Source organism: Fukomys damarensis, unplaced genomic scaffold, assembly GCF_012274545.1.
Source record: "Fukomys damarensis isolate Sample0158 unplaced genomic scaffold, DMR_v1.0_HiC HiC_scaffold_35, whole genome shotgun sequence".
Taxonomy (NCBI): Eukaryota; Metazoa; Chordata; class Mammalia; order Rodentia; family Bathyergidae; genus Fukomys; species Fukomys damarensis.
Window position 1 is genome coordinate 31,020,432 of NW_022900947.1, and position 21,997 is coordinate 31,042,428.

Genomic DNA, 21,997 nt, shown 5'->3' on the forward strand with positions numbered 1-21,997 from the left:
TTTTTTTTTTTTTTTTTGTGCTGGGTATTGAACCCAGTGCCTTGGGCCTGCCAGGCAAGTACTCTGTTCCTCAGCTACACTCCTGATGGTAGAAAACCATTTTTAATGAGAGGTATTGGAGTTATTAAATAGGTTTGTGAATGGCTTATGTTTTTAAAATAAGAAAGAATTAGATTTATAGCTAGTTTCAGAATTTAACCAACACACAAAACTTTAAAGTGGAGAATACAGATGAGTATTTCTGAATTTTTAACATGTAAAGAGATTACCAAAGGGATCTTTTGAGAAGCACATTTTTTTTATGTATCTTCAATTTGGGAATAATTGACTTTCAAATATTTCAAAAGATATGCTTATTAGATAAATCATAAATGTCTTTATTTTGGTGTGAAGTAGGAAAATTATCTTATGTACCCTTTCATGGCCTTTTTCTGCACAGCAGTATCAAGTATCTAAAAGTTTGTTCATATCAAATGCCAAATGTTAATTGAAATATTGCAAAATTCTTTGAAAATTTGATTAGCAAAAAAGTTTTCCATTTCAACATGAATGCAAGCTCGTGTTTGATTGCATGCATTGTACAGTATCCCTGATTACAGTTTTTGTTGTGCACGCTCCTTTCTGGCTTTGGTTTAAATAACTCATGATCACGTTAGGACTGTTGTTATTCTTGAGAAAACAGCTTATCAGCAATGCTTTCAGCTGCAAGGTTGTACAATGCCCAGGATTCATTTGTCTGTGTAAGAAGTCCTAGGCCCAGGTCTTTGGCCCAGTTTCAAGGACTCAGTCCGACGGGCTGCAGTTCTGTCTTTCCTTGTCCTGGGAGGTGCAAGATAAAGACTGCAGCTTCCATTTCCTCAGCCTTTCCCCCACACTCTAGAGTATGGGAGTAGGGGTTGGATGTGGAAAGGAGGATGAGTTGGCTGTGGCTGTCTCTTTCCAGGAAAAGTAGAATTTTCCCAGAGCTTTCCAAACAGTCATCACTTTCTGTGTCGTTGACTAGGATTGGGCTACATAGCCACCCTAGCTCTGAGGAAGACAGAGAAACAGAAACAGAATTATAATTCCCTTCTTAGAATTTTTCTGGGGGGTTACTGGATTGAACCCACGACCTTTGTGCTGAGTGATGTCCCTCCTCCTTTAGTCCTTTTAAAATTTAATTTAATTTTTTGTTTTGAGACGGAGTCTCACTAAGGTGCAGAGTTGCCAGGCTGATCTTGGATTTGTGGACTTCCTTATGAAGCTTCCCACTGGGCCTAGCTAGACCATGAGTTCTTAAAAGGGAGGGTGGGTGAAGCATGGACCATGGAGTGGGGAGGTAGTGGGGCTTGGGGTACACGTGAGGATGGGGTGGTCCTCTTGATGTTATCTCTAAAAAGAATATTTTTTTGTGGGATGAGAAAGGCAGGACAAGAACTTTGTTTTTACCCTTTAGTCTATGTAAAGCCCAGATATATGTAACAGCACATAAACAAATATATAGTATATCTATGGTTTTAAAGTTGCATTTATTTAAGGCGGTCATAACGAAAAAGAAGTTGGGAAACATTGCTTTAGATCAAATGTGACCTGCTGCCCCAGGTTTTGCTTATTGTCTTACAAACAAAATCAGATTCTATTACGAGTGACAAAGAGAAGCCCAGATAGTGAATAAAAAAACTAATAATGCCTGATGGAGATCATGTCACAAACTCAATTTGTGGACAGGCAACACCTCCTTATAATTGTTAGGCCTTGCTTGTTGGACTGTTAGCATCTTCATGGGCATTATGTCGTCTTTGACACCAGGCCCTCAGCGCGTATGTTTTGTAGGATGAATGGAACAAGTACCATTTTCCCTAATACATGTTTTGCGGCTCGACCAATCACCTCCTAACATCAATTTGCAAACATATTTCTGTACCTGGAAACCTCCATCAGTGTTTCAGTCACTCTTCCCATTACTGAGCTGAAATACCCAACACCCAAAGTTAAAGGAGGAAAGCTTTATTTAGCTCACAGTTTGTAGAGGCTTCAGTTCATAGTTGGCTGGCTCCAAGGCCGGGTGGCATGGCAGAAGGGCATCACAGAGGAGAAACAGTTTGTGGCAGACAGAAGTCAGCAAAGCAGTGAAGTATCGAAGAAACAGCAAGCAACAAGCAACAAGCAGCGACCACAGCAGCCCATTTTCTGTCCTTTATAGTCCAGGGAACCTGCCCTTAGGGTGGGTAGCACTCACACTCAGGTTGGGCTTTCCCATTATCCACACTCAGAATTATGCCAAACCATCAGTGGACCAATTTAGCAATCCCAGTATCACACACTTAATCCCAGGATCACTCACTTCACCCCAGCATCATACACTCTAGATCCAGCCACCTCTGAAAAGCCCCACTGATGACTGCGTGCGGCTTTGGGGGACATCTAGCCATAAGTCATAGCACCTCACAAACACCAGGTCCAAGATCCTCATTTCCTGTCACGTCCTCAAGCGCAGTGTGGGGTCCCGCCGTGCTGATCTCAGCCCCTGGGTTTAGTCCCCTGCACTTTTCCAACATGCCGTGTTCCTATTCTTGTACTGTCAAACCCCTATCCTCTCCAGACTCTGTTCGATGTCGCTTCCCCTGAGGTTTAGGTGAATCCAACCACCTGGAATACTCAGTTCTTCCTCTCTCACCTTTTCAAATCTTCCCTTCACTGCTTAGATTAAATCCTGCTTCCTCCTCTGGGTCTTTGCAACAATCTCTGCCACCTCTAAATCCTATTCAGTTTCTGGTCTATTTTATGCTTTGGTCCACTTGATTAAGTAACTAATGTATCCAAATCTCCACTTGTTACTTCTGGGTTCAGCATTTGTTTCTGAATCTTGTCTCCACAATAGGCTAAATTCTAGGAGAGCCAGGAGCCTCCCACAGGGCCCACACAGTGTTGTGTGGATAGGAAACAATGAATAAAAGCTGGTTGGCTAGCAGATGAAATGGATAAATATCAATAGATAAAATGAGAGCTAATAAGTTGTTGAAAATTGTTTTCCTGGCAGTTCTAAAATCCATCATGCACGTATTTTAATGTGTGTCCACCATCATGGGGATTCACTCACAAGGGAAAAATCTAGAGCCTGACTTAGGATCTGAGCACTGGCTCTGCTAGGCCTTCCGGTTCCTGCCCCTCCCTGCGAGAGAGGGCTGGAGATGTGGAGGGCGGTGTGAAGCCAGGGCTCTGGCGCCAGCCCTAGATTTAAATCAGCTGTGGCTCTCTCTAACAGCTGTGAGCACAGGACGAGTTATCCGGTTCTTGGTGTCCCAGGCCTGTGAAGTGTGTGTGTGGGGTCTTGCCTGCCATGTTGTTGCTAGGACATATGAGGTAACATAGGGCAGTGCCTACATCATGGCCTGGCACCTGGTAGACTTCCAGGAAATGGTGCCCGGATGGTTTGGCTCATCTGCCTGACGTTTCGGGGCAGAATTTTCTTTTTCTAAGTTTGCCTCACAACATTTCTGTGAAGAAAGGTCTGGTCATGTGACTCTTAGTGATGGAGAGAAGTCCTGAGAAATGACAGAATAGGCAACTCTGTCATCATGTGGGCATCATGAAGATGCTCATACCAACCAAGACACCTGTGGCGGCCATGGGCGACATGATCTTACGGGGCTCCTGTCAGATGTGTGCCCATCATTAATTGAAATATTGCTATTCGGCACACAACTGTGTTTCTGTCTCAGGAGCTGGAATAAGAATAATGCATATTCACATTTCATAGCGTTTTGAGCTGGAATGAAACTTTATTTATGATGAAGCTAAGGCCTAGAAGAGGATGAAAAATTTGTTTTGGTTACAAAGTCAGGGACAAAGATGAAAAATTTAACCCACTTGCACTACTCTTTTTTTTTTTTTTTTTTGTATACATCCCTGGCCCACTTAAACTACTTTTGATTAGGGCTTAAAAAAAGATCTTGTCTAAGATTGCATGATCTCACAAATGAAAATATCAGATGCCAGTTAAAATTTGAATTTCAAACAAACAAAAAATAATATTTCTGCATAAGTATGTTCCACAGACATTAGTTAAGGAAAAAGAAATACTTTGTTTGGAAAACAAATTAGAAAAAAACAGATGCATAGGGGATATTGGATATATAATTGTACTGTTGGATGACTGTTTCAATCGGCATTGGGAAAAGGCATGATGTCATATGCCTGCAAACCCAGCACTCTGGGAGGTGGAGACAGAAGACAGCAAGTTTGAGCTCAGCAGGAACAGCTTAGCAACTTAGTAAGACCCTTTCTCCAAAATGAAAAGTGGGGTCCTAGAGATGTAGCTCAGTGCAAAGGTCATGGTTCAGTCTCCTCTACCACAAAGAAAATAAAAAGGTGGAGGTTTCACTTTGAGGAACTAAGGATGTTGCTTTTTAAAAAAGTTGCTTTATCATAACATTTCTGAACATATATAAAAAAAAAAAAAAGCAGGTCCCTATATGTCCATCCCCCAGATTCAGCACTTGCCACAGTAATTTTGAGAATCAAATTTGGGGAGAATGAATTTCTGCCCTGAGTGTGTGAATAAGGACACTTCCTAGGGCCACAGGGTGGGAAGAAATGGAGGGAAGAAGTAAAGGCTCAGATGCTTCCTCGCCACGCTCATTAGGTCGGTAGCATGAGCCAGGTGGTCCCGTCCATGCCCTGCACCCTGGTCTTGGTTCCTCAGCCTCTTCCTCTGCGCAGAACCTGCACACAGCCCACTGTGTCATTAGAGTGCAGTGCATAGCTGGAGTCTGGATTGCATCACTGCTGTCTCTGAGAGTTCAGATGCATGGCCACAGTCCACAGATGACACAGGAAACTGACAACGGCTGTCATTCAGGGCGACCCCAGACTTCGATGGGAATGGCCCAGAAAATGGGATCAACGTCCAGAACATGTTTTTCCAATGCCTCACTTTTGTATCTGGGTTTGTTTGATTTTGAAACTTCTTCCTTCTCCATTCAAAAGGGCTTTGAGGGAAGAACACCACTGGAAGCATATTTATGTAAGTGTGGAAAAACAATTTTTAAAAGATTGGCCTTCCAAGGATATTTGCATTTCAACAGATGTGAAGAAAGGGAGGATGATCCCACAGTGGAAGGCATATGTGGTTGGGAGGGGCCTCTTCTTACCTTTGCTGCCACCCCTTTTGGTGAGCTGTGTCTGGCTGGATGTCCATTATGTCCCAGAGGATTAGGCTTTCTTGATTCTTATCCGTGGGGATGGCAGCAGCTGCTGATGCCAGGGAACTGCTTCCTCTGCTACCTTCCTGTTGGAGTGGGGTCCCCTATTCTGGGCCTCTTGATCACAGATCAAGAAAAGTACTGTGGGGATCTTGTCAGAGGTTTCTGATCTCTAGTTCTTAAAAACGAGGAATCCAGCGCATTGTTTCAGGCACAAACAGAAATGATGACTCATTTGGGAAGACATGAATTCAGCCAGGAGAAAATCATTAGATGGAGAAAAAGACATAACACCCTTTTCCTGTGATGGAGAAAGGAGGCCGTCATCGTGCGCAAAGAAGAGGGGTGCATTTTAAACCACAGACAGTTGATTCTATGTTAGCAAAATCTCTTTAGACCTTGGAAAATACTGAGCATGGGTCTCACTCTTGTAGTTTCTGATTTTACACTACACTACACACATACTCACCTTGTGAAAGATTAGTAAAACTTCATGGGAAATGATAAAAAGGAGAGAAGAGGCAAGAGTGATTGCTTTCAACTATAGTCCTGAAGCAACTGCCCTGCACCTCTCGGTTTCAATGTTCCTTCCTCTGGTTCCTTTGTTTTGAAAGTCCAGATGCACAAAACAGAGAGCTTTTGCTTGGTGTAATGCAACTTCTTTAGTCTTCTCATTGGATTTTGGTCAGTGGGCTGTGGTTGGGGTGGCACTGTGAGTGTAGTATATTAGTCTGTTTTCTGGTGCTTCAACAAAATACCCGAGGCTGGATATTTATAAAGATGGAAACTCATTGGTAAGACTGACCATTTCCTTCCAAAATGAATGTTTGTAATGTCACCGGGGTTCCTCTCATTAGACAATGGGAGTGTCACAAGTGGGTGTCTAGCTGGAGTCCTGAGGGTGAGGAGGAGTAGGAGACCCCTGATTTTGAACACCAAAGCCATCTCCCTTCCAGTTTTGTCACTCCTGCTTTAGGGGGTTAACATATGCCCTCAGATGATAAAAATGGTAGCTCTGTGTGCTCTGCAATATCCTTGAAAGTTATTTGCATGGGCTTCAGATACCCAGGTGGACTGGCATCTTCAAGTACAGGCTTCCTCCCTCTCTGCTCTGAACAAGTCTGGGTAAGGCCTCCCTCCATTTCCTTGTGATAGAGAGGAAGCAGGCTTGCTTCTTCCCGTCACCCTGATGGTGTGTCCTGTGGGGTCCCAGTTAAAATGTGTAGGGCGGGTGCCTTAGCCTCTCCGCCTTGGGTGGCTCCTGCACTTTGACTTTTATCATTCTGGGGCCAAGAGGCCATCAGACCGGCAATTATTTTTCATGTTTCATCTCTGTTACTTTTAGCTTACCAATGTCGCTTGTCTCACTGAGTTCTTTTCTCATAGCCTGATAGTTCTTTGCTATGTTTTTAGCTATTTTATATTTTTAAGAACACAGTTTTTAAAGGTATATTTTAAACAGCATTTTTAGTTTTGTTTTTCCTTCAGAAAGAAGATTGGGATGAAAAACCAACTTGCCATAAGTAGATATTACCATGTGATCATAGAGCATGTAGCCTTTTTCTTTGCTAGACCAAAGCTGATTACTTTAAGTTTTAAATATTAAAAATTTTAAGAAGTTCTTTAAACCTGATTTTGAATGGTCAAAATAAGAATTTAGAGTAATATTTTGTTAACTGGATAACAGTCTAGTTTTTGCTATCAGAACAGCAGTGGAATAAAATTACTTGGTATTTCTTGCAAAATAAGAGGGAAAATGTCCATGAGATATATTTATAGAATTTTAAGAGATTGATGAGATGGATCATTTCACATTTCTTCAATAAGGTTTTTATTTGTTTCAACAATAGATAATATTACATTGGCAGTGGCAACAGAGTATGAAAGTGCTTTATTTTGACAAAACAGTGACTAAACCAAGGGCCACAGAATAGTAGAACACTGCCTTTATGCAATAATGATTCATTGCTACCATCTCTTGGTATCAAAAGATGATTAGTACTCCTTGTGTTTCTCCTCCATCAACAAATGAAAGCCACATTAGCCTACTCCAAGAATTATTAGTCTACTTTCTGACAGTCATCCTGAATATTTTGTGGAAAGGCCAAAAAACAAAAGAGAGAAAATGAAACAAACAAACAAACAAAAAAGAGGCAGAAGGCCTTCCCACATATATCTTGGTCTTTGGGGTAGAGGTTTATTTCCCTGGGTGTCAGTTTTCTGTACTGGAAACCTTAAAGATTGTATAGGATCTATATTTCTCAAGCACAATATACATAACAATGGTGGTAGACAAGATCTTTTTGGGCAAACATTTAAAAAAACATTAGATTTTAAATATGTTTTAAATGCTTACATCTTTTTTTAGTGTTTTCAGAAAAAATTAAAAATCCATGATTTCATACATTTGGTTGCTTAGGACAAGCTATGTGAGTTCATTTAGAATTGACTTTTAAAAAGTCAAGTAAATAAGAATACAGGTAGTATGGGGCTGTGGCAAAAATGACCAACCTGGTGGTCAGGTGACTGAACTCTGGGGCAGAATTAGGTCATCTTTAAGACTGCAACCAACATGATTGTTGTAGTACTCAGCAGCAAGAGGAAGGAAGTTTTCATAAACCCTTTCAATGGGCTTGATTTCTGTTTCACAGGCAATCACTTTTCCTAGGATTTCACTTCCTCCAGTAATTTTTCTAGCATGCTATACAGTATGGTCTGAGCATAGTCCAAATCACTGGAAGATTCCAAGGTTTTTTGTTTTGTTTTTGTCTCTCCCTCTCTGTCTTTTTTAAAATTGTTGCTTTTTAAAAATTTGAGTGTTGAAAGAGCCCTGCTGGGAGGAGTTCCAGACTAAGAGGGCAACTTACAGACCCCGTGAGACCTGCTCACCTTACAAGTGAGGAGACTGCAGTGGGGTGGGGGAGGTCTGTGGCTTACTTGTTCAAAGTCTATTCCGGAGTCATCCTGACTGAGGCTTCCTGTGCCATTTTCTCTCCAAAATGTCTAGCTGGTGATGCTAGGGAATGTTTCTTCTTTCCAGAAAGAAGCTGTAGGATGGATTTGTATTTTCTTTTAGAGACAATCACAGTATTCTATTTTTATATTTCTTTTTTTGTTATACAAGTAGTATGTATTTATGAAGGAATTTTGGAAAATATAGATAGGCATAAAAAAGAAAAGGACTTCACATCAGTATGAGAGTTGTTACATCTTGTCAAACTTTTTTCTTTTCTATTTTTATTAAGAAATTTATTAAGAAATTAAGATTGTATTATTTTGAACTTGCTCTCTTGGTGTATTGCATTTACATTTATTGTGGCACTTGTCCCTCAAAAAAAATTTTTTTTTTCCTTTGGGATGAAGATGAGAGCAAGGTAATTGCTATGCGGAATGTTGCTTCTCCAGCTCTAATTTCAGATTTTATTCTCTAAGGCCGCAGCTGTGTAGGACCTTATTATGATGAAGTACAGTTGCACCATTCTTCCTTCATGTGACCTTCATATTAATTTCCCCATATCATTTCTCTCTCTCTCTCTCTCTCTCTCTTTTGGTACTGGGGATCCAACTTGGGACCTTGCGCTTGTGAGGCAGGAGGCGGCACCACTGCGCTAAATCTCCGGCCCTCATTTCTTTAATAGAGGATAAAACTCAGTTTACAATTTTTAAAAAAATTGTTTGAAAACCTCTAGCCCTAGTCTAAATTATATGAGCTTTTTCTTTATTATCTTCTGTCCTTATTAGGCTTTTTAAAAGTAGCTTTGGTCTAAAGCCAATTAAAAATAGATATTCTGGGCCCGGGTATTTAGTTCAGTGGTTCCACCGCCTGCCTTGCAAGCGCTAGGACCCGAATTCAATCCCTGATACAAAAAAAAAAGTAGATATTCTGTCATTTTTTTCAGACTTCTATGAGTTTATAATTTAATGTTAATAGAACATTATATATGCATAAGCAATGAATTAAACTGTTAAAAGAATTTTGCTCTGGAGTATCTGGTAGTTTCTGAAACACATTATGCATTTGTTTTTCCTAGTTTCTTGATCATCATCATCAAGAATTAACCAGAGGATGAGCTTAAAGGGAAATATTTATTCCTGTAGCTGTGTATCATAGCTGCTCCATAATCTATATACATAGAAAGCACATATGTCTATATTTCAAGGGGAAATTTAGAGTCTAGGAAAATCTGTATAAACTTGTGTTCTTCTGCTATTCCTTTGTTCTTCTTCTCCCTTAGACAATTTAGGCAGTAACTGCTGTGCTGCTAGTGCCATTTTCTCTGTAGAGCGGTATATATAAGGTGAACTGAGAATTCCCAGTGAGTATGGAGTTGCCCATCACAGCACTGATACCATTTCTCTCTCTGGACCAGTGTCCTCCTGGGCAAAGGAAGATAGATCTCAGCCAGGGCACCAGAGTGGGTCTGTACTGTCATGTTTCGTCATAAATGGAACCCTTTTCTAAACTGTTCAACTGCCTACTCCTCCCTTCCCAGGACTGGGGATTAAAACCAGGGCCTTTGCACTGAGCTACATCCCAAGCTCTTGTTTTCTTTTTATTTGTTTGTCTGTTTTGAGACAGAGTTTTATTATACAGATCAGACTGGCCTTAAACTCACTGTGTAGTCCAGGCTGGCCTTGAACTTGAATTCGGGGTGATCCTCCTGCCTCAACCTCCCTAGTGCTGCAATTGCAGACATGCACCACTATGCCTGGCTTTTATTTTTTAATTTTGAGACATGGTTTCCAAAACTGCTAAATTGCCCAGTCTGGGCTCAAATTTGTGATCCTCCTGCCTCAGCTTCTTAGAGTGCTGGAATTGCAAGTATGTTCCACCATGTCTAGCTTTTTTTTTTTTTAGCTTCTAATATATCGTCCACTTCTGGGCAGTACATATAGGCTGACCCTAATTCTTTTTAGCGCGCTGTATTAGACGAGTGTGCGAATGAGGTGTAATTAATTTAATCCACTGCCTCTTAATGGTCCATTCAGTTATTACGAGTTTCTTCTTTGCTGCCATGACCTTTGCAGGAATGCGAATTGTGGCCCATCTTGAGGACTCGTGTAGTATGTTAGGAGAGGTCTTTCAGAGAATCAGAACGGTTAGATTAAAAGGTATATGCACTTATAATTTTGGTAGGTAATGGTAGGGGCATAACAGTTGGGTTGGTGCCTGGGGATAAGGGAGGATATCCTGGTGGAGAATTTAAAAGCAATAATAAAACCAACGTGCGTGTACTTTGTATCGTCACCACACACTGGCAGTTAAAGTCAGAGGTAAGTTCACAGTGATGTGTTCAGATTCCACTAGAGCTTTGGGGGCAACTGCATCTTCCGCCCCCAGGCCCTACACAGCCCAAGTCTGCACACTCAGGAAGGGGTAATGGCAGTGACCCTGGAGTCCTCGGAGAGCACAGCGCAAAACTCCTGTTATTCTGTGTGACTGCTCAGGGTTTTGTATTTAAATAGTGAAGCAGCGTGCAGACTGCAAGGTATAATTATTTTTAATCAGCAAATGCAAATTTCAGTTTGTGCATTTAATATTTTTACTGATTTGAATAATACTTTTAAATTTAAATTTTATTTTTCTTAAAAATTGTAACTTGTGGGGCCAGGAATTTGGTTCAGTGGTTCTGCTGTCTGCCTCATGAGCGCGAGGGCCTGAGTTTGCTCCCCAGTCCCCGCCCCAAAAGGAACTTGTTTGTTTTAAACCTAAAGTGTGTGTTTGTTTGCTTGTTTGTTTTGGTACTGGGGATGAAACTTGGGACCTTACAGAACCGCTGAGCTAAATTCCCGGCCCCAAAAGCTAAAGTTTGAATCAAGAAATTAGTGATTGTTCCCAGAAATATTTTTATCGTACAGACAAAGGAGGTTTCAAAGTGATCAGCTCCTGGTGTCAAATGTGTGCTGCTGGACTCTGTGCGTTGCCCTCTACAAAGACAGAGGTCTTTTGCACCTCCACCAAGGCTGTGTGCAAGCATTTCAGGAAGAAATCTTCCAAATACAGTTAGAAGTCAGGTGTGTTGTAAGAAAGAAGCCACCTGCCAGGTGAAAAATGTCTCTTTCCTCACCTGTACCTTTATCTTTGGTTTTGCTTAGTTTCATCAAGGTTGAAGGACAGGCTGGCTTCCCAAGGGAGGGTGGAGCAAGAGGAAAGGAAGCAGATGATGAACTCTGACCCCGGAGCCCCATCTTGTCATAGGCACACAACTTCTCTGTGCCTTCATTTCAGCTATAAAATGAAACAAAGGGCGGTGCCAACAGTGTCATGTCGCTGTGATGAAATGAGATAGTTTTCATGCAGCATTTAAAACATTGTCTGGCAAATGTAGTATTTACTGTTATCCTTTTCCACCAAGAAGGAGGCATTTAGTGAGGTGAGAGAGATGGACTCTTCAATAGCTCCGAACAGCCTGCAAACTATAAATCATTATCCACACTTTACAGTTCCACTTATGTGACTTGCTCGAGTTTATACTGCTGATCAGCAAGGACGACGAAAATCTCTCCCTGGAATCTAACTCTGGCTCTGTACCTGGGCTCTTTGCAAAGCTCTTTGCAGTTTTATTTGCTTAAACTAGCACTAAATCATTTCACTCCATTCTGTGCTCTGGGTGACATACACAGAACAGAACAGCTCGACTGCTTTCATCATTTAAACCGTTGTAAGCTACGGGTTGACCCTAATTCCAGAGAATGTTGCCCCTAAAGAGATAATCTCTCTTGAAGGAGGCCGGTGAGAAATGGAACAGCTATTGAAGAGTGTTAATATATTAAAACTGGGGCCTGCAAAACTGATTGCTGTGGCCTGAGTAATTTGGGACATCTACCTAGTTAGGTGTCTGGGCTTTGTGCTGAAAATCTTGCAGAGATGAAGTGTGGGCTAGCAAAGGAAGATTTACACGTAGCCGAGAAGGTCCCATGGAGATGGAAAGTGTGCTGACTCAGCTGCTTCCATTTCTGGGCCTCCAGTTGGCCCCAGCAGCAAAACTTCTCTCTAGCCTCTGGTTTCCTCATGGGGGAAATGAGTGGGTCGAGTTAGATGACCTTTCAACGTCTCACTAAACTGAGTTTCCTTTCACAGCAGGGGACCTGCTGCTTTATAAGCTGGGGGTTGCTGTGTGATGGGGGAGTGCCAGGAATGAAGGGGGATCCCAAAACAATAACTATGTAAAAAACTTTGCAATGCATTCAACCCCCAAAAGGGTTGATATCCTTAACCTCTATTTTTAATTAATTGGGTTTTTTTTTTCCTTTTTGAGATGGGGTCTCAGTACGTAGCCCAGGGTGGCCTAGATCTTGTGGCGACCCTCCTGCCTCTGCCTCCATGGTGTTAGGATTACAGATGTGCGTTACCATGCCTGGTCTGATATCTTTAATCTCTAAAAAGATTTTTAAAAGTTATTTGGCAGTGATGGTCACCTTATGAGAAAAGTAGGTAAAACCAATCATTTGCAAAAGAAAATATATACAGAAAAGAGAACTTTAAGTTTTACCAATTATAAATGAAAACAAATAAAATGGTCAAATATGATACCAGCAAAATTGATAGATGAGTGTATGATGAAATGATAATGTCGTATACAATTTAAGTGCATTGATCCAGTTTTTCTTTTCTTCTCATCTAGTAATCACACTCACATCTATTTATCCTAAAGAAATAATCATACACAACATTAAGCAAAAACATTTCATTCAATGTTATAGAAATATTAGAAAAAAATTAAAATGTCCAGCAATAGGCAAGCAGTTAAATAAAAGATGTTGTACTCATACGACAAAATTTTATGCAGAGGAAAATTATGTTGGAGGAATTTTGAAATAGGAAATATTTATAATACATCTATTAAATGAAAAAAGTATGAAACCACCCTGTATATGAAGTGTGGTACTAGTTTTGGAGAAAAATAAAGTACTAGGAAAAAAAAAACCAGGACAAGTTACACTAATATTTACAGTGTTTGGTTGTAGGTGGTAACTGCCTTTTGCCTTCTCCTTTAGAGTCTTCATGCTTTTGAAATGCACTGTAATGTAAATGTACTATGCTTACGCTGGAAAATAAGGGTAAAGACACAGCTCAGGAAAAACAAGTACAGTTGCTAATTAGCCAGAATGGGGCGGTCACCTTCATGAGAGGGAGGATGACTCTTCACACCCATGGCTTGCCTGTGTGTGATGGGTGGTGGGGGTTCTGGGCAGGGGTGTGGGGAACCCCTAGACTGTCGTGGTTTTCTCTTTGATAAGTGGTACTTTAGAGCCAGGAGGTGTTGTGGACTTGGTGGCAATCTCTCCAGGCCTCAGGCGGATTTCATATTTATATATCAAGAGCAGTCAAGGAGCCACTTTCAGTCTAAGGGCAAAACATTAAATCCTAAAACAAAAACTCCCCACCTCCCTCACCTTTTTAGAAAAAGAGACACCCCTCCCAGGGCAGAGGGTCTCCCTCACTCTGGGGGTTACTTTGGTTTGAGAGCTGGTTTCGAGTGGTTAATACATTCTCACTCTTGAGTTTCTTTCCTTGTCAAGTTATTTTTGTTATGACTTTTTGCTCTTTTGCAAACAGCTAACTCTGCAGAATTAGAGCGGAGGGCGAAGGGAACTTAGTGAAGGGAAAGATGCCATAGGGAAGTTAAGAGTTTAGGTAATCACAAAGTAACTTCAAGAGCATCCTTGGGCTGGAACCTACTGTAGAGGTGGCCCCTCCCTTCCAGGAATAGACAGCCACATCCTCCTGAGAGGAGGCAGACTCAGCAATCAGAGCCCTGCGGTTCCTGTGTGATCCTTACCCAGGGCTGAGGCTTGTCCTCCCCTATCCAAGTGGGCCTCACTCTTGCATCACCATTAGTCCCAGCAGCATTCCTCCAAACCCTTAAACGTGTCACCGCAGCACAAAGTATCCTTCTTTGTTGATACTTTTCTGTTTCCAGGGTGGGGAAAATTCCAGCTGGGATAAAATGCTATAGAATGAAAGACCCCACCTTTTAGAACTTCTAATGTGAAAGTTTTTTTTTTTTTTTTTGCACCAGGGATTGAACTTGGGACCTTGCACTCGCCAGGCAGGCAGCGGAACCACTGAGCCAAATACCCAGCCCAATATGAAAGTTTTGAGCATACACAAAAGTAGCGAATAGACTAACATACTCCCTCAAGCCAGTCACTCAGCTTTAGCAGGTCTTAACCCTTCCCCACCTTATTTAATCATTGCTTTCACTTGTAGTTGTTGTAGTTTTCTGGAGTAATATAAAATAAATCCTAAGTACAATATTTATTTCATGTATTAATTCATTAACATCTCTGCCAGGTAAGGATTTGAAAACTATATTTTTTAGATAAGGGATACTCATCCTATATATATCCCCAAGTATCATGTATATTATAGGTGAGATTCCTTTATCTGAAGTACTTGAGACCAGACCAGAAGTACTTTTGAATTTTGGGTTTTTTTTGATTTTGGAATATTTGTAGGTACATAATGAGAAATTGTGAAGATGAGACTTAAGTCTAAATATGAAATTAATTTATGTCTTCTATATGCCTTATACACATAAGCTGAAAGTAATTTATATAATAGTCTTAATAATTTTATGTATGAAACAGTTTCCAGGTGTGGGATTTTCAACTTACCACATTATAGCAGGGCTCAAAATTTTAGATCTCCCTTTTATCAGTATATGTTAGTGATACATAATACATATATTCATTGTGGGGAATTGATACATAAGCATGTCAATTTTGGACCTTTTTTATTTCATCTTTCCTTCCCAACCTCCTAACTCCCTCCATTCCTAGATCCCCTTCCCATCTCCCCATAATCAAAGACTCTGCTTCCTGTCATTTAAAATTTTCAGGTTTTGGACCATTTCAGATTTTGGATTTTTGGATTAGAATGCTTAACCTGTATGACCACAAAATGATTGTCACTTAACATAATTAGCAATAGCTTCTTAATGTCATTTAATGCCCAAGATGTATTCCAAGGTTTTTTTTTTGAATATTTAACAAAATGTAAAAAGCACTGTAAAAACTCTTGTATGAGGAAGAAAAGGGGGTTGGGAGTTGAAGATAACTGGATGCCTGGACAGGAGGCAGAGTTATCAACTTTGACTATTTATTTTCCAAGCAGGCGAGGGTGAAATAAATTTTTTAAAATGAGCCAAATGTGGTGGGGCACGAGGCTGAGGCAGGGAGATTACAAGCTCAAGCCCAGCCTGGCCAGTTTAGCAATTTTGTGAGACCATGATTTAAAATAAAAAAGATGATAAAAAAAAGAAAAAATAACTGGGAATGTTACTCAGCATGAAGGCCCTGGGTTCAATCTCTAGAACTGGGAAAATCAAGCAAGCAAGTAACCAACCAAACAAACCAGAAATTGGAGAAAATGCTCTGAATTTTAAATGAATTCAACTATGCAGAATAGAAAAAAATTTTATCAAAAATCCTGATGTGGGTTCACAGAAATCCTCTGTACTTCAAGGGACTTGGTCAACTTTTTCCTTTCTTTCCAAAGCAAAGTTAAAACAAAACGCAAAACACTTCTTCAAAATTGCAAAGTAACACATGCTTGTCATAGGTATATTTTTTTATTTTTTACTTTTTGGTGCTGGGGATTGAACTCAGGACCTAGCACTTGTAGGCATATTCTTAACTGCACATAACGCAGGGTGAAGAAAATAGGGAGCATCAGGACCCAGGGATAATCCACTTAGCACGCTGATACAGATCGCTAGACTCTGGCATCTTGGACTCTTGCGGTACATACTGTGCCTCTAGGAAACCTGCTGTCCCCACTTAGCTTAAGAAACCTCTTCCTGTTTCAGTTAACAGATCCATCCCTATGCTGTTATTTTAAAAGGATTTTGACTATAGTCATAGTTTATGGAAGAAGTACCAGTTCTTCGATAGTTTTTGTCAAAAATAATACAGAAAAGAACACATTTCTAGCTAAATATTTCCCGTCAAAGTTCATGGAAGAGGAAGACTATCTCGGCTGCCATGCATCTGCCTCTCCCACACCTTGGCAGGAAGGGATTACCTTGAGTAAGGTGTTGGTCCCTTTGGAACACCTGAAGTCTCCCTGGCTATTCAGCCAGGACTGTCTGAAATATCCAGGCCTCAGGGGTCTCCTGCTCAGCCTGGGGACTGACGAGCAGAGGGCAGGGTCGTGGCTCAGAGGAGCTTTGAGGTTTAGGGAGCTGAGATCATGGGAGGCCTCGGGACTTGGAGGGTGATGCTCTGTGTTAGCTATCTTTTAGGTTGCGGGATTCAAATATCGCTTAGAACCTTGACACTGGAGAATAGTTATTAAAAGATGAAACCTGCCTCTGGCAAATGAACTCAGAACAGGATGTATTTGAAACAGAAATGATCTGTGTATAAGAATAAACCGACAAACACAGTTCCTTGGTGTGATTTTGAGGGCGAATTTCATGATTATTTGTAGAAGTTACCAACACACTGGTGGGATTATTAAAGTGGAATTGAAAATTAGTGAAATGAACTCTTGCAAAATAAAATTTAAGCAAAAGCAGTAGCTTATTTATTCTGACACACTGTCTCACTGTGTTGTCCAGGATGGTCTTGAACTTCTGGGCTCAAGCGATCCTCTGGCCTCAGCCTACCAAGCAACTGAGACTATAGGCTTGGGACCCACGTGAAGCTTCACTGGCTTATTTTTAAAAATTCTTTTTACTAAAGTTTAATATACATACAGAAACCAAATGTATCTCAGGTATACAGCCTGATGGATTTTCACAAACTGAACACATTTATGGAACCAGCATTTCCTCTAAAATGCAAAGAGCAGGTTTACTTGTCGGGAGAAAACAGGAATAAGGGCCTGGTAGGAAGGAGGAGCTAGGAGAAGTCTTGAGGATGCTTCTGCATAGGGAGCCTGGCCGTATTCGCAGGCCTTGGAGAGGGCCCTGGGAATTACAGGGTGTGGGCGATGCGAGGATCCACCAGTGTTCCGGGGTCACACTCTGTTCCGGTCTCATGAGCTCTGGGGTTTCCTCTCTGACCACAGGCATGGTTCTGGACCTCCTGAAGTCCCTGTGGTTAGGATGCTGTCCGTCTCCATAAACACACCAACTCTCTTTTGGCTAGTATGTTTTCAAGGCCCATGAACAGTGCCATCCACACAGGATGCCACAAAACAATTTTTCCAAAAAAGAGTAATAGTACCTGGAAGGTGCTCAGTAAGTGTTTAAAAAAAAGTCACAAAAGGATCCACTAACCCTGCAATACTACATTTGTGAATATGTCCCCAAGAAAATCATCCTGCGTAAAAGTAACATAAATGTGGTGCCCACCTATAATCCCAGTGCTCTGAGAGGCCAGAGAGGAAGAATCGCACATTCTCAAGACTGCAAACCTGGGAAAGTTAGAGATTTATGGAGTTCCTGTCTCAAAATTAAAAATGAACAATGGCTAGGGATGCAGCTTAGTGTGAAGGCTCTGGGTTTAATTTCCAGTACCGCTCAAAAGTACTTATATGTATGTTCTATATGCATGCACACAGACACCGCTGGTTATGGTAAAATCCTAGAACTAACTCCAAGACTGTGCTAATAAGGGGGAGTAGCTGTGCGGCTATGAATTGCTGAAACAGTGCACAGCATTTTAGCAAAAACCGTCCAGTGTATAGACTTCGCTGAAATAAAAACTTCTGAAAATCCAAAAAAGTGTTTAAAATAATATGTACATATTTATTGCAGAATGAAAGCTGTGAAATAATTTACAGTGATAAAATTGAGAGACGGTTGCACATTTTCCCCTTACTAAGTTGCTCAAGATTTTTGGAATTGCTCCCTTTCCTCCCAAGAAAGGAAATACAAACCATTCACCCAGACACGGTGCCAGTCGGGGAGCTCTCCGGGGTCCGCCCACCCGAGCTGGGCCTGCAGTGGCTACAAGGTCTCTGCCAGGCTTGCTGGATCCCTGATGGGAAGCACTGGCTGGCCGTGGGTGGCTGAGGAGCAGAAAGACTTTCCGGTCATTGAAATCTGATCAGTTTGCCGCAGAATCACCTTTCTTAATGAGTGAATTGGCTGCAGCTATTGCAGTTCTTTTGCGCAGAGCCCTCTGAGTAGATGCCATGTAGACATATTCCCTGTCACTGACAGGCCTTCCTTGGCTGATGGCTTCTGTGAGTTCACGTCTTTAGAAAAGATGGCCAAGAATCTGTCAACACCTTGAAGTAAGCTACCTCCACCAAAGCCCGGCTAAGCCAAATCTGCCGAGGTAATAACTAGTCATCATACTTAGAATTACCTTAGTCTTACATTATGCCCCATCTGTCATTTGAAGGGAGCTTTCTCACAAAAACAAACAAACAAACAAAAAACCCAGAGAGCATTTCCATGTGTACAAAGTAGTGTAGCAGTAGAAGCAGGAATGATTGTTGTTATCCTTGTTTCTACCTTATTCTTAGAGCTCCCTGTGAAGAAGGCAGGGTAGACCTTACTTGAGTTTTATAAGTGAGGGTTATACACAAGAATGCCCCTATCTCAGTACGTGGATGATGATTCTGATGTCAAGTATACATAGAAGGAATTAGAGGGGCTCAGCAGGGGCATCTGATATAGGGGCATCAAAGGAGAATTTACAAGAAGGGGTGTGATTTGGACTTGAGAGAAGGGCAAGATTTTCGGGCAAATCGAACCCAGAATTTTTGTGGGAGAGGTCATAGTGGGGAATGGGTGTCTGTTAGATGCAATGAGAATCGAGGCCAAAGAGATACTGGGATTCTTCACCACAAAGCCCTCAGAGGAGGGGTTTAGGGTCCCCCATTCGCTAAGTCCTGCCTCTGTGTACCTGCCTTCTTTGCAAGAGTGGACCGGGGGCCAATGCTTGCTTTTGCCACATGGAGTCTCCTTGCACCCCTCTGTGTGTCTGAGTCTGAACCATGGAGGCCTGTGATGGTGCCTTTGTTGTGAAAATGGTGGAAAGGGAGAAAAGGCAGGAGGGATGGAGTTACTGAGACTGACTCAGAGGTGCTGGGGTTGAAGATTTACTAATTCCAGGCTGATAGAAGGCCTGGAGCATCAGCCCGAAAGTTCACTCAGTGGCATTACTCATGATGACAATGATCCCATCCAGGGACACTTGAGGTAATTCTTCCCTGTAGGAAAGGTACCACTGGGCCACCCTCCTAGTTAGCTACGTATGAAAACCTGCATTCATTTTCCACCCAGAAACCATTTAGGGGAGAATCTCTCCCTTTAGAAGAAATTCCACTGAAGTGAAGCCCATTGACCTTATGCTCTGAAGGCATAGCCCACAGCAGCTCACCATGGGCATGTGACACAAGCTAGAGATTAGCATCATGCCCATCTAGGGTATTGTTCAGCCTGGGCCGGGGCTCTCCTTTCCTCCTTCCTCAGCTCCATATTTGGCCATCTGCTGAGGGCTACACCTGTCAGCCATCTTTACTGCTAGGGCATAAAGCCGTGGCTTCTGTTCTTCCACACTGTGGAGGTAATAGAGGTTCCCCTTGTGCTTCAGTCTGAGCACAGCCACTCATACAGCATAGTCTGGGAGGCAGAGTCCCTGAGAGCTGGCGCAGTGTGTCAGCTGGCTATTGAGCTAAGGCTACTCACTGAATAGAGTGTTTCTCTCCGGTCTGGCTATTCGGAACTCACTGTGTGTCAAAACTCGAGTGGAAATTTCTTTGTTCACATAATATTTTGTTTTTATGCCGAAATTCCTCTCTTTTTAAATTCTCTGGGGGTAGGATATAAAGAGCACCTTTTGCTACAGAAGGCTTTTCGGTGCTGCTTCAAATCCCACATCTAATTCATAATTGTTTATCATTTAACAACGTTACTATTAGTAAGGACTAATTATTGTATGTTGGCTGTGTGTTTACTATGTGCAATAGCATGTGTGTATAATGTACCGTGTTAAGAATCTTATACATTTAAGTACCCTGAACACTCAGCAACTCTGCAGTGTGGATTTTTTTGTTATTTTATTATGTTGATCCAACAGAGGAGAAATCGAGGCATAGCAAAATGAAAAAACATCACACAAGTAGCCTGTTGGGGAGCTCAGGTTCAGTCCTGACTCTTGACCTTCACACCACTGTGGTTAATGTTGTGTATCCCTCACTACCATCCTTTCACAGGCACTCAGGAATTATGGCTTCAGCTTACTCAGTCTCTCAATATTTCATTTAAATAACCAAAAATCTGATCTAATTTCAGTCTCACTACATTAGGTAAACAATAAAATGTAAAAATGTCTTAAGAGGTCATGGCTCTGGACTAAGTCACTAAAGCATATAGTTAAGTTGTCCCTCGGTCTAAGGAGCTACAGACTAACTGAGACCTTATGGAGTCCCTTTCCCAATGGCCTGGTGACAAGTGGGCATCCAGGGCCACTGTATGCCAAAGGAACCCTGTATGAGTCCTCAGAAAAAGTCCATCTGAAAACTTGCCTTCCTGGCTCCTGTGCTATGGCTATTGGCTATTTGGCATTTTGAAAAAAATTTGCACAGAAAATAGATAATACGATGGCTTCCTGGATAGCTCTTTTTAATGAGGAAACCAGGACTCAGAAAGGTTAAGTAACTCGGCTAAGGTCACACAGCTTTGGTGTGTTTAAAAAAGTGAATTAATGAAAATTGTGTGAATTATTTATTTGATTAACTCATTTGCAAAGTCTGCTATGTATAATTAAATAGACCATGGGTTAACAAGGACAAAAAAAATGACTTGGAAAGGCACATGAGGATGAGAGGAGAGATTTTAAAGAATTATGCCTCTTACAGAGGACCAGTGGGGAAGACCATGAATAACCTTTGCTACCAAAGTTGGTTGGAAAGACCTTCTTTTCGCAATGCGGCTTGACCTTGTGATAACGTGCTATGACAGAGGGGACACAGAGCTCTCTCACCTACAAGCAATGAGAATTTATTTGGCCCTTTCATAAAATGCAGACTCTGTCCTTTAGTTATGCAGTCCTGTGACAGAAATTAAATATGGTTGTTTTTAAACAAATTATTTAGTTTAACCAGTAGCCTAACAGAGTTTTGTTTTGTTTGTTTGTTTGTTTTTTTGAGACAAGATCTCACTGTGTACCCCAGGCTGGCCTCAAACTTGTGGCGATCCTCCTGCCTCAGTCTCCGGGTGCTGGGGTTACAGATGTGCTACACCCGGCATCTAACAGAGTTCTTGATACACAGCAGAGCAGCCAAGATGTTGAAGAATGAAATACTTTAATCCTCACATCTCTGAAAAGTGGTTCCAAAATTCCTCACAGTCCTACAGGTGTGTAAACTGAGGCTCAGAGTTTAAGCAGTGTACTGGAAGCCACTCTTTTGTGTAGGTAACAGAGCCTGATTTTCAGATGCAAAACTCTAAAGCCGCCCATTCCATCTGTCATCAGTTTTTGGGAAACTCTCAAGGAAAAAAGCACAGAAAATTGCAAGATTTCTTCTTTTTTTTTTAAGTGCAAGTTTTCTAACGATTTCTCCAGCCTCCATACAAATTCCCACATAAACCGAGGACTGGGCAATTAATGAGTATGATGTTGTCACTCACTCCATGTCTCTTCTTTGCAGCTCCCAAAGTGGCTGGAATCCACGAGAAACTGAAGTCTCCGAGAGCTAGAGCCCTCAGCCGCCTCGCTGCTGCTTGGAAGCCCTCCTTCACTCCAGGTTGCTATGGAGTCCTTTTTCATGTGGCATCAGAGCAGTTGCTTGTTTTATTCCTACCAGGCTGATTTGAAAGATAAAATCAGCTCCTTGGCCGGCATGCACTGTGCGTGCGAGTGTTGACGGACCGTGGGTCTTCAACTATTTTGCTGAGGCCTCAGGG

At 41.6% G+C, this 21,997-nt stretch overlaps 1 protein-coding gene across 3 annotated transcripts in view; it reads left to right on the forward strand.

Annotated features, from left to right (window-relative positions):
* Nucleotides 1-21,997, forward strand: part of Rhoh (ras homolog family member H) — a 34,135-nt gene that overhangs the window by 9,063 nt on the left and 3,075 nt on the right. For 2 of the 3 annotated variants that reach the window (XM_010625132.3, XM_010625133.3), the window contains exon 2: nt 21,742-21,837. The gene's annotated coding sequence lies outside the window, so the exon portion shown is untranslated. Of the gene's footprint in view, nt 1-21,273; nt 21,449-21,741; nt 21,838-21,997 lie in introns of those variants that run through there. The other variant, XM_010625131.3, reaches the window with a different exon arrangement.